We start from the raw sequence: 14,311 nt of genomic DNA, 5'->3' as shown, positions 1-14,311 counted from the left end.
TACATCGATACTCCTGAAAGAGTACCTGGTATCAAAGACTTCAGGTTTTCACAGCTGGTAACATCATTAGGGTTTGTAGAATCTTTCGGGCTCAAGTGCCATGTTCTACTGGAGAAAGTTTTTCTTCCAGACGTTTCGTTCTCAGCTGCGGAGAACATCCTCAGTGGCGTTGCAGCCACTGCAACGCCACTGAGGATGTTCTCCGCAGCTGAGAACGAAACGTCTGGAAGGAAAACTTTCTCCAGTAGAACACGGCACTTGAGCACGAAAGATTCTACAAACCCTAATGAGAGTACATGGTATTTCCAGAATTTGGCTCTTCATACATTTTCTGCCAAGGATAAATATGCACCACTTCAGATGTGGCATGTTTTATCTTTAAAAAGGAGCACAATTTCAAGAAAAGCTGCCTGTGCCTTTCAGAAGAGAAGTGAACCTAGATTATTCAAAATACTGATGGCCTCCTATACATACAAGTACATACAAGGTGTCAAAGTACATTGGACTTCACCACATGAAATGGATGGGGAACTATGACAGTGCTTGTTAAATACTCAGGTTAAAAGGCTTATTCTTAAAGCTTCAGAAGACTCACATTATGTTGGTTATTAAGGAGCTACAGCATTTACAAAACAGGACATTATTTGAGGGTGTTGAGGACCATATTTACAACCAAACATGCATGACACTGTCACACATACAAAGAGGATTTACTCACCATAAAGGTGCTGCACGGAGCTCCAGAGCACTTCAAGTGTGGGAGAAGGGGCTCCCAGCTTCTTCCCATACCACTTTTGCCAGCAGAAATGGTTGTGGGGAGGCTAAAAGAAGCCACAGGCCTCCTATGGCCATTTTCACTAGCAAAAATAACATGGGAGGGAAGTTGGAATCTTCTGCAGCCTATTTGCATGATCATCCTGTGCTGAAAAACCAAGTGATATAGTACATACATGCATGCAGGGGTTGTTTTGTAGAAAAATAGGTGGTGGAGCTCATCCAGGGATTGTTATGCAGCTGCACATACTATTCAACGGACAAGGAGGTGGAACTCTCAGGAGGAGGTGGAACTCTCAGAAAGGTTCAGGAACTGTGCTCCTATGAGCTGCCACTGAATCTGAGGCCTGCATGCATGTATCAGCCTTATGAGACAGACAGGAGTTAGAGTGCCAGACTAGATCTGGGAAACCCAGGTTCAAATTCCTGTTCTGACAGGGAAGCCTGCCTCGGGCTAGTTAAATACTCTCAGGCTAACCTGCCTCAGAGTATTATTGCAAGGATAAAATGGAAGAGAGGTCCCAATGGATTTGATGAAGCTTATGTGCTCTCAAAACTGGTGCAGGAACCAGTGTCCTCTCAATGAAGAGACGGAATGGTTCATTACGAACAAAATCTCTTATCATTTATTAGAGTAAACCAAATTGATGCATCAGGTTGTGCAAGCTTTCAAGATCACCAGAACACTATCTCAGGCTTGATGTTACAAAATTTAAAAGAGAAAGAGTGGGAAGCAGATTTTTCAGGCTGTGATGTCACAGCTGATCTTACAAGCATCTCCTGTGAAATACATGCAGGCACCAATGGATCCACTCTTGAGATTGTCAGCAAAACATTGTTTTGCCTATGATCTTAACTCAGACCCAAATTAAACAAGATATTGAGAGATTTATAAGTAGATCTCCTGCTTGTTTACATTTCTATAAAATAGCACCTATGGGTTGCGGTGTGATCCCAAGCCAATAGAGGGGGCATGATAACTATTTGTAGAAAATTAAATAGAGATCTGAACACTGATGTCCTGTACCCTCATGTCTCTAATACTGCTGGAGGAAGGGAGAGAAAGTAGGAAGGGTGGAAACGTGAGGGAAGGGGAGACCCAGCACCATTCATTTCTTTCAGCAGGGAAAAGCCAGTTGATTCCATCCATACTTCTGAGCCTTTTATTCTTTTTTAAAAAGAATGTTTGTGTAATATTTAAAATTTAACAAGCCCAGTAGGAATCACAATAAATTTTAATAACTTTGAAACATGCAAGAACAAGAGTTACAAGAGCCTTGATGTTATCCTAGTAGAAACTTTCACAACAAGAATGGTAGAGGCCTATGTCAGTGGGAAAAGAAATCCAATTAAAACAACGTATGAGACCTTTGATATTCATATTGTCACTCAAATTTTAAAGAGTAGAAAATAGCACATGGAAGATTAATTTCTTGAGTATACTCCCAGGGACAAACAGCATTCTCTTTTTTTTTTATCTTCACAAAACAGGTTCAAAACCATTCTGGCTATAATTCGGAATAATAGAGTAGTATGTTAAAACTTTGCATTTTCATGGAAAGCATGCAACAGGCCCCAGCAAAACTGGGAAGGATTAAATGTGGAATCATGCTAAAGTGCATTGAATGATCTGTTTTGATGGAACCCGTTTTGATGTGTTTGACAAATAATTAATTTCAGTAGCTGCTGTACTTGCACAAGCACTGCAAAATTCCAGTTAAAAAACAAACACATACACCTTCATCCCTCTCCAACTAAATATCAGTTCAATGTCTATAACATTTACTCATATCTAGATTCAATGTAACAATTGCTGTCCTTATGGAAGTACAATTAAACGAGATCTTTAAAAGGGCAACTAATTTTTTTAAAAAAAGATTCTTCTTTCCAAGTGCAGAATAAGGTTAATCTTTTACCTAGGTCACTAAAAAATTTCCAAAGAACAACCTGGCCTAATTAATGGTTCAAAGAGTGTGAGGCCACTCAAACCAGATTTACAACCAGGATTTACCCTTCAAAGGAGAGGGCCTAGAAGAGGTTGGCCAGAGCGCCAGACAGGAATGCCCACATAAAAGGGAGAATTAAGGTGACAAGGCCAAAGTGGGGACCACAACTTCCCCCTGAGAAATGGCTTAGGATGCAGAACCTCTGGTATGGGGTAGGTGACCAGCTAGGATAAGTCTTGAAAGGCACACTCCTCAGCTTGAGGTGGAACCAAACTTGGAGGAAGCCCCACCCAGAAGCAAAGAGTGGGGACGAGGAAAGCATAGGCCTGGTACCACCTTATTAACTATCAACCAAGCCTACAGCTTTTTTTCTTTTTTTAACCACCGTGGACCCCAAGGATTATGATACAGCTTGACAAATCCCTGGTGCCAGGCTATGTCATCCTAAATTTTTATTGTGGTGCCAAGTTTGTTGTGGTAGCAATATGGCCATAAATAACCCTGAAGGCTGAAATGTAGGTGTGGCTCATAAAATTAGGGGGCAGGCTTCAAGAACCAAAGAAAACTGATCAAGGCCTGAGTCGTGACATTGCCATTGGTCTGGGGGTTGCCACACTACCACTCAGATAGAAGCCATGAAATGTCCAGAGATAATCAGGCACATGGAACTGCAGTGACTTTTACCAGGCCTCAGATTCAGTGGGAGCTCACAGGAGCACAGCTCCTGAACCTTTCTGAGAGTTCCACCTCCTTGTCTATTGAATAGTAGGTGCAGCTGCATAACAATCCCTGGATGAGCTCCACCACCTATTTTTGTACAAAACGACCCCTACTTTTTACAAAGGCAGGAAGAAGAAAGGAAATGGACAGACCTGGAGTCACTTCAGATCTCAAGCATGCAACTCAAAAGAGCTTCCCAGTGCACCTTTGCATGGCATCATTTACACTGAGCAGCAATCCTTGCAAAGCAGCTACACATTTCATTGGTGTTTCTTGTGGATATTGTGCTGGCACACTAACAAAGCAGGTGTGGCTACTTTGCACGGGTTGTAGCACTGTTTGAATGCGATCCAGAAACCATGCAAAGTCATATAGAGAAACACCATGCCTTGCCAGCCTCATATTTCAATTGGGCCTCAAAGAGCTCTTTTATGGTGGAAAAGTCACTACAATGCAGCACACACACCACAAGATATATAATGTGAACCCCCCCCCCCTCTCTCTTCCACTTATAGATAACTAGGGTGGTGTGCAAAAAGCATTTGTCAGAATTAGCTTTTACCAAATAAGCCAAGAAGCTGAGCCAGAAATATTCTTACTTAAAGTCAAGGGGCTGATTCTCGCACATTTTTTGAGGCAAAAGAAAGGCTCAAAACTGTCTCTCCTTTTCCACTATTCAGACAATATGGTCATTTTATGAAAGCCCAATTGCACGCAAACATAATTTAAAAAAACAGAGCATGGTACCACATGCTGTTAAAAAAAATCACCTATTTTCTATTACTCTATGGGACATGGAAACTTGTGATTCTGTCACATAGTTGAACTTTCACAAGACCAATATACCATTTGAATAATGGAAGAGAAGCAGAAGGAGCCCACATTTGGGGACTCTTCTTCCATCTCAAACAGGGCTGTGCCAAATAGCCCTTCATCTACTTCTTGAGGGTGAAAATAATTTATTTTATTTAGCACAATTTTATGCCCCACATTTTGGCTCTGATAAGGACCATCAAAGCAGCAAACATATCTAAAGCATACATATTAGTTCATCTTAACGTTGGGGGGGGAATAACCTTAATCATGAGAGATACGAAAGAACATAAGGATACACCTAGGGAAAATGATGTTAAAAAACCCCATCTACTCCCATGCTACAGATCATTCAAAAATGACATCAAGGCATGCAAGGGCAAGCTCATTTCATACTGCCACTTTTTAAACTCAAAACTATTATCAGCAGCTCTATAATGTGAAACAATTCACCTTTCATCTGATTGATGCCAGCACGTTGAGAAGTCCAGCAGAAGTCTTCCTTCCGAACATAACCACAAGAGTAGATAGCAAATGCTCAAACGCTATAGTGACTTAAGGTTTTTTTGTTCCCTCAATCCAATTGCTAAAGGGGCTGGGCTTTCCTGAGTGCATAAAACCTAATCAGATCACAGCGGGGGCAGTATGTCAGAGGGGCATAATGCCCTGTCCATTTGGAGGCTCATAAGCAGCTTTAAAAGCACCAGAGTGTTATGCGACAAACAGAAGATTAGGCCTTCAAGGTGGGGGACTAAGCACACCAAGAGCGGATCATGCTGCAGAAGCAGCCTCTGTATTTAAGTTATAAGCAAACTACCAGCAGATGGAGATAGGGTGAAGCAGGAACTACCTGCTGCCCCAAAAACCAACATAATCTCCTACCTGTTGGTACATAACTGAGTGCCACAGCTATACAGCTCAGCTGAGAGCCACTTCGCAACTGGTAATGAGAAACTTCAGCCCACAAAGCAAGTTTTATCTCGTTCCCAGAGGCTCTGTCCAATTATTCAGGGTGTGGTAATAAATTTTCACCCACAGTTTCACTTGTAAGAGAAAGTTGTTAGATAAGTTTTCCATACTTCCATATTACATCTCTTTAGATTTGATATACATGCAGTATGCTTGCCAATAGCCAAGCAATGAGACACATATTTCATATAAGTTTACTGAAATACTTCTCTATCATATTGCTACCCAAAAAGAAAATATGGTCACTGACAATCTATTCTTGAGAGGAGAGCATATTTGTTCCTCAGGTTAGAAAAATGTTTGATCCCAACCAGTGAACTTTTTTTGTTCAACAGCAAAAGACCAAACACCCATAAGAGTACTGGAGGGCAAACACACAAACTAGCATTAAAGTAGGAAAATATAACATTGTGGTTTCGGATCCCATGACTATGTCCCCTTATTTGCTTCTATCTGGCCACAAACACATCTCAATTCCTCTTCCCCTAGTACCTCCATTTGCAAGACCAATGGCTTTCAATGGGCCCTTGAACAAAGAGAACTTTATAGCAGCAGGGGAAGCAAGCTACACTGTAGCAAGAGCAAACTGTATATGGAACACATTCATACAATCAAAGCCTAGATGTCCAAACCATTAAATTATAAGGACTTGTTTACCACTCTGTCAACATTTTCAAAGGCTTGGGAAACTGGCAAGGAGTAACTTGGGCACCCAAAAGTTGTCCATGCTTGAAGAACACACATTTTTCCAATGCTGGCCTCATGGTTAAAGCAGGCAAAGGAGCATGTTAACCTGTTGGATTTTTACAATAATAAGTACCGAACTAATAGTATGTAAGAACATATATGTGAGCTAGATTGAGAGTTTGGTGTTTAAACAGCAAATATTTTCAACAGTTTAAATGGTTGCTTTATTTAATGAAAATTAATTACATCCTTGTTTTCCAGGCTCTGTACTTTGGAAAAGTCTACCCTTGTTTGTATGATAGCTAGCACACAACCATAATGGAAGAAGCACCACAGTCAGGACATCCAGAGGGATCTAAGAGATTACTCAGTACTCTGTCTTCCTGGACAACAGAAAAGTAGTCTCTCATATAAAACCACGACTGAGGATCACTGACCTGGGCCCCACGGCAGACCAAGCATGTGGAGGATTTATGACACTCTTCCTTATGTGCCTTACTCAGCCTTCCAGCATGCCTGTCCAAATATAACTCCATCAAAAATAAACCTATGCCTTGTCACTTTGGTAAATATTAAAACCAGAACCGCAAAAGACATTTTTTAATGCCTGAGGTAGAGTTTACTAAGAGGAAGCTCTGAGATATTGAAGAAACAGCTTTTATATTTCCTCTTCCAACATTCTACATTCTTACAGCACACTCCTTCATCTGTTGGTGAAGTTAGCTATTAATCTAGCTGCAAAGGATTTCTGCCTCTTGGCTAGAACAGCACAACAATGTGGCTTTTAAGTGAACCAGCAATTCTTATTAGTGCTGAGCCAAATCAGCAAGGTGAGGGGGCTAGAGATAAGGGTAAGTTACATGAACCAGTTTTCCCTAACAGAAGTTCATTGCTCAGTTTTCAGCATTCCCCCATAGGTACATGAAAAGTACAAAAGGGTTCACAGCTGTTAAAATCTAGATACTTATACACACCAGCACAGAGGAAGAGGGAAAGAGAGAAATACTGCTTCAAGTTTAGAAAGAAAGTGTCAACAAGGTTGCAGCAGATCAAAAAGAACAAGCATGAACATATCTGTAACAATGGAAAATAGGTCATCCTATTTTCAACACACACACTGGCCCTTTTTGCATCCTCTAAAACAGAAATCCCCAACTTGTTTAAATCTGGGGGCACCTTTGGAATTCTGCCACAGGTGGAGCCAACCACAAAATGGCTGCCACAGAAGATGCAGCCAATGACAGAACATCAGGAACTTACATTATGCATAAATCGAATAACATTTTAACTTCTAGACAGAAATCATGTTTAACAAGATGCCTTATAAAATCAACATATTATTAAATATATATATCCTTCCACACACAGCTTACCTTCAGCCATGTGGCAAAGATCCTTCTGTTGTAGTCACCCAAACAACATTTAAGATCTGCCAATCAAATATTTAGTTACCAGATAGAAGCCCTGCTGGACAGAAGCCCCATCTGACCATGCTAAGGTTGCCAATATCCAAGCAGGGCTTGGAGAACTCCCAGAATTTCAACAGATCTCCAGATTACAGAAATCAGTACTCCTGGAGAAAATGGCTTCTTTGGAGGGTAGAGTCTATGGCATTATATCCCATTAAGTTCTCTCCCCAAATTCCACTGTCAGCAAGCTCCACTCTTGATCTCCAGGAATTTCCCAGCCTGGACCTGGCATTCTAGGCCACTCCCACTTCCTAAAAACACTCTGTGAAATGTAGGCATGGGAAAAATAATGGGAATGGCAACTAAAACTTAGTCCTGTTCTTTCTGAGTTGTAAAGGCACAGTAATTATCCCATATTTGACAAAGATCTTCAGCATCCACACTAGATAACAGTGCTCGACTGAAAACCCAGAATCACTGCTAGCTGCTTCTCCTTGATTGTTTTTGACACACTAAGGGATACTCAGTGAACAGCAACCTCATACTTCCTGTCCAAGACATCAAAAATGTGTCTAGAAAAGGCAAGAACTTTTTTCTTCCTACTCCTGTGTATTAGAACATCAAAAACTGAAAGACAACTCTGCAGTGGTCAGACTGTCAGACTAGGATCTGGGAGACACAGGTTCAAATCCCTACTCTATCATGAAGGGTTGCCAGGCAATCTTGGGCCAGTCATTCCATCTCAGCCTAACCTACCTCACAGGGTTGTGTTGTGATGATAAAATGGAGGAGAGCAGAGCAATGTAAGCTGTTTTGGGACCCCAACGGGGAGAAAGGTAGGCTATAAATACATAATAAAACAATCTTCCTACAGTGTTCATTTATTATTAATATGCTTGTTTTACCAAAGGTCTTAAGCATAAAGCCAGTACAATAGAATAAAACAGAACACATGACAAGATAAAATAGTAAAATACATATACAATTTTCCCATAAAAATCCACAAACTAAAACCCATCTCAGTAGTGTGAAGGAGATCACTATTACTAAAAAAATTGATGAAAGACTGAATTATTTCTGTATCAAAATCTGCTAAGGAGAGAGAGAGACAACCCAAGACTCAGCAGGAGCTGTTATCTGGCCAAGACAAGACTAATCCAAAGCTCTCTGGGGACAGTCCACTGATCATAGAATAGTATAAGATGGTTTGTAGTCGCTATTGGCAATGTTCCTGTGTAACTGAATGAGCAAGGGTCCCCTGAAATTCACAAAGAAACCCACAAAGTTAGAGGATATAACAAGTTTTGTTGGCAGGCCTAGCATTACCACTGTAAACAAAATACACATTTGGTCCATTTCTTTAAAAAGTGGTTTTGCTTTCATGCAAAAGGTATGTACACACATCACTGGCAATTAGCCTCTGGCTCTTCATGGGCTTAAGAGAGAGACTGTATTAGTTTCTCTTGGAATTAAATGCCACCCTACAGGTTCGTGTTTTGAATACCAGCCAGCTTCTTTAGCGTGGGAAGGATGCGTCACATCAAAATCAGAAAGACCAGTATAAGGAGAACACTAGCAGGCACTCTGAAGACATAACATCCCACACAACACAGAGACAATATAAAAAGAGTTATCAACTGCAGTGGCATGTGAAATGATACTGAAGGCTTTGGCTCATCCAAGAAGAGAGAGAGTGCATGAGTTGCTACTGGAATTGAATGTTACCTCGAATGTATCTTAATTACTTATAAAAGGCACCCCTAACACCACTGTTATCAACTGTGGCAGAAAAATGAATCAAGTTGGAAGTAACCACAATGGTCCAAAGCAAAAATCAAAAGCAATAGCTACATAATACTTCTTGTTAAAAAAACAAACAAACCTGCCAAAATGACATAAACCGCATGCAGGCTCAAGAACTCCTGAACAAACAGGCTGAAGTTAAAAGCATTTTAAGAAAAATGAGTGGAAACCTTGGCAACTTTCAAATAACAGTCTTAAAGCCCCTAAAAGTCAATGGAGAGTAAACTGAATAGCATTACCTTGAATTGTAGGAGCAAAATCTTTTTGCCAGGTTAATTTTCCTCCTGTTTGACCCACACTTTATCAGATGCATTCAGGAATTCTTAAAGCAGAAACTGGTTGCAGGTTGTGGTGCCAGTCCAAAGCAAAGTTCGATGACACAATACATGTCATACTTTTCCTTTTAACATACAGCCTGATGGAGGTGTTCTGGAGAACTTAAAGCTTGCACACAGCTGTGTGTCATCTGGGTTGATCTTAATAAAAGCATTTTTTGTTTTCAAAATCAATGACCCACTTGGCAGAAGAACTACCGTGCAATGAACATTTCTCTGATTAAGAGAATACCTCTTCTGGATGAATTTTATTTATGCCTTCCCTTTGAGCCATGCCAAATTATAAGGCACCTCACAAATCTCAACAGTAATTACATTCAGCAGTAACGAAAATAAGAAACAGACAAATCTGTAAATCAAAAGCCTGCAAGAGAGGATACTGTTACAAAAAATTGGTGATTCACCCCACTGCCTCAGCTGCAGGAAATTCCAGGAGATAGGCTTCTTTTCCTTGTAATATGAATACAGCAGAGACGCATAGAGTCTGTGTAATGTATGTTTAGAATTTGAAAGTTGTATATGAAGCAGAACATACTGCAAATAAACAAGTCCCCCCATGAAGGCAATGCAACTGCTACACCTGCATCAGATTCCCACAGGGACCATATGCAGTCTGCAAAGCAGCCATCTCTCTGGCTCACAACCCTCTGACTCTCTTTTTGCTCTAATTTAAATTGCTGCCTCCTTTACCCCCTCCCCCAGTCGCCCTCTACACACATTGCTTGTAGACTGCCCAGTCAGGAAAACAATGCCTTAGTATTCTCTCTCATCAGCTAATACATCTTCAATCAATTTCACTGAAACTGGCCAGGCAATTCCTTGATACGATGCAGCCAGAATATAATTTCTGTGGCCCTTGTAAAATTCTAGCTCTTCTCTCATCATCTGCACTTCGTACACGAGACTGTTCCCCTTTGCTCTTCCCCCCCTTCTGTCTTAAAAGGGTGTAAAGACCATGAGCTTATGCTTCCTAAGTAGCATTCTTTCATCCAAGATTACCAAAACCTATCCTGACTGCCACAAAGTCTAGCTTGTTCACCATCTCCCTCAGGAAACATCGGAACAAACTGTTAACAGACCTCGAGCACACTCACTGCTAGGGCTGCCCATCTCCAGGTGGTAGCTGGAGATTTCCCACCTATTACGACTGATCTACAGGAGAAAATGGCTGCTAAGGAAGGTGGACTCTATGGCATCATGCCCCACTGAAGTCCCTCCCCTCTTCAAACCCTGCCCAGATTCTATGAATTAGTTCTGGAGCACCAGAATGACCCAGAACCAAAACACGTTTCAAAAGGGGTGATCTGAACTGTACCATTTTAGACCGAAGATGGGGAGGGGGGGAATCTCATGGTTTAGTGCTGTTCTACACAGAGGTAGTCTCACTGATGGGCTAAGTTTTCTAGTGGCACTACAATGTTTTGCTTTCCCCTCTTTAACATGAGGGATCACTCAAAATAGCTCAATAGCAGCACAGTTCATTCACCACTTAATGCTGGCCCAACAAAGCATAAATGCCAACCCAGAGACTTGGGGACCTATTTACATAGTCAGGCTTTTCTTACCAGTGTCATCTTTCTAAATGGCAGGTAGGTGGTTCTGCTGAGCTGGGCCACATGATTACAGCCCTTAAAACCCGCGCCAGACATGGCCTGTGGAGATGGGCTTAGGGTGCAAGCCAAAAGCCGAGTGCAGGCAAGGTGAACATGAATGGGGCTGCACAGAAACCAAGGGAAAACTGCATGAGACTTCTTAAGCATTCGAAACTTTGAATAAGGTTTAAGAAAGATACTTTTAAATTTAAAACAAGAACGACATGAATTGCCAGTTCAGGGCTGAACTGGACAGAGTATTATATTTGTCCAAAATGAATAGTATTTTAAACACAAGTAAGTTTTACAGCATTATTGTAAATGCATAAGAAAGTAGGTGGTGCAGGCCCAGTTATGTACCTGGGCACTATAGTGTACTGTTTTCTAACTCCTGTTCTACTGCAGCAATTGATACACACAAGTGTAACATGCAGCTGCACTACGCAAAACAACTGCACAGATTAGCTCCTACCTTATGAAGGCCAGTTCTGGTCGTGTTATTTTTTAAAATGCTAATAACCTGTGAATTCAAGTCAGCCACTGTCTCTACTTTTAAAAAACCAGGCACCTACCAACAAAATATCTCCATCCAATATTCTTTTTTGTATCTGCCTGGCTTGAACGCTATTGTCAACTTCAAATTAAACTAATAATAAAGGTCTTAAGAGATTTCTTTATCTACATTCACAGCTGTCTTACCCTGAAGCCAAAACTTTGTTCCCTGGAAGCTTCCTTTTTCCTTTGCCCTCCTCATTTGCTTTCTGCTATGCAATAAGCTCTTGTGGCTGGCTTTCTGAGTAAACAGAGTAGATCTGGAAAGGGCATTCTTTGGTCTCACTTAATATTTCTGGTATTTCACTTAATCTCTTAGCTACCACTGTTAGTACATCTTGACTTTTTCACAATAACTTTGGGCCTATCTTTGGTTCCCAGAAGCGATATTCTACAGCAGCAAAACTTTTAACAGTGAAGAAATTTCTCTTTGGTGAGGCCATAGGTTTAGCTAAAAACTACAGGCACACACCAACAAGTAGTAGGAAGCTGCATATGTCTTGTGATAGTAGTTTTGTATAGATCTATAGAGATTGCAGCTGAGAGCAGTCCCCTGTTTATCCTGTGTTGAGTGCCCCAATTTGTCATATGCAACACATTCTTTTTGTGTCTTTTCTCATCTAGCAAATATTAGAGAGTTGCCAGCTCTAAATTGGAAAATCCCTGGAAATTTGTGGTTGGAGCCTGGGGGGGGGGGGGGGTGGAACCACAGCAGGTATAATGCCATAGAGTCCACCCTCCAAAGTAGCCATTTTCTCCAGGGGAACTACTCTGTAGTCTGGAGATCAGTCATCATTCCTGGAGATCACATTCAAGGTAAAACTCAGTACTCCCTAAACTGGCTTGCCTGGCCTTTGGGAATAGCATAAGATCAGTCTATCTTTTCTAATTGATGAAGAAATTCTAAGCAGACACAATACCACATTGTGCTTTTAATGCATGTCACAAAATCCATTCCTTGTCCAACCCGCTGCTTTTCAAATCAGCTGCTAAGGATGTATATGCACCAGCCCCAATCCCCAGTTCCTACACAACCGACAGGATTTCCTTCAACTGTGATAAGGGTGTTATTGACAAATGCAAGTTTACTCCTGAGATTCAACTTGGCCGGGAAAAAGCAGCTTATTACTTTTGTGTTTATCCATCCTTCCCCCCACCCTAAAGGATATCCTTCCATTTCTATGATACAAGGATGCCACCTGCTATTGAGCTAATAGGTCTTAAAATACAGTGTAAACTGCAGCTATGAAATTAAAAGACGTTTGCTCCTTGGGAGGACAGCTATGGCAAAGCTAAGCAGTATAATAAAAAATAGAGACACTACCCTGCCAACAAAAGTTCGTATAGTCAAGGCGATGGTATTCCCAGTAGTAATGTATGGCTGTGAGAGTTGGACCATAAGGAAGGCCGAGCGCAGAAGAATAGATGCTTTTGAATTGCAGTCAATGTGGCAGATGAGGGTCAATGTGGCCAAGTGCAAAGTAATGCACATTGGAGTCAAAAATCCTAGCTATAAATACAAGTTGATGGGGTGTGAACTGGCAGAGACTGACCAAGAGAGAGATCTTGGGGTCATGGTAGATAACTCACTGAAAATGTCAAGACAGTGTGTGATTGCAATAAAAAAGGCCAATGCCATGCTGGGAATAATTAGGAAGGAAACTGAAAACAAATCAGCCAGTATCATAATGCCCCTGTAAAAATCAATGGTGCAATCTCATTTGGAGTACTGTGTAGAATTCTGGTCACCGCACCTCAAAAAGATATTATAGCATTGGAAAAAGTGCAGAAAAGGGCAACTAGAATGATTCAAGGGTTTGAACACTTTCCCTATGAAGAAGAAACGTTAAAACGCTCGGGGCTGTTTAGCTTGGAGAAACATCGACTGTGGGGTGACATGATAGAGGTCTACAAGATTATGCATGGGATAGAGAAGGCAGAGAAAGAAGTACCAGTACTTTTCTCCCTTTCTCACAATACAAGAATTCGTGGGCACTCAATGAAATTGCTGAGCAGTCGGGATAGAACCGATAAACGGAAGTACTTCTTCACACAAAGGAATTCACCCAAAGTAATTCACATGTGGAATTCACTGCCACAGGAGGTAGCAACAGCTACAAGCATAGACAGCTTCAAGAGGGGAATGGATAAGCATATGGAGCAGAGGTCCATCAGTAGCTATTAGCCACAGCTTATTGTTGGAATTCTCTGTCTGGGGCAGTGATGCTCTGTATTCCTGTGCTTAGGGGGGTGGCACAGTGGAAAGGTTTCTAGTCTCACTGGTGGACCTCTTGATGGCACTTGGGTTTTTTGGCCACTGCATGACACAGAGTGTTGGACTGGATGGGCCATTGGCCTGATCCAACATGACTTCTCTTATGTTCTTATGTTTTTATGTGGTGCTGGAGAAGACTCTTGAGAGTCCCTTGGACTGCAAGAAGATCAAATCAGTCAGTCCTAAGGGAAATCAACCCTGATTATTCCCTGGAAGGTGTTGAAGCTGAAGCTCAAATACTTTGGTCACCAAATGAGAAGGGAGCACTCACTGGAGAAGACCCTGATGCTGGGAAAGACAGAATGCAAAAGAAGGGGACTGCAAAAGATGAGACGGCTGGACAGCATTACTGATATAACCAGCATGAATTTGAGCGGACTTCAGAGGGTGGTGGAGGACAGGAGGGCCTGGCGTGACTTGGTCCATGGGGTCGCAA

The sequence above is a fragment of the Heteronotia binoei genome, chromosome 2, assembly GCF_032191835.1.
Source record: "Heteronotia binoei isolate CCM8104 ecotype False Entrance Well chromosome 2, APGP_CSIRO_Hbin_v1, whole genome shotgun sequence".
NCBI lineage: Eukaryota > Metazoa > Chordata > Lepidosauria > Squamata > Gekkonidae > Heteronotia > Heteronotia binoei.
The sequence above is the reverse complement of the archived record's forward strand: the minus strand, read 5'-3'. Positions refer to the sequence as shown.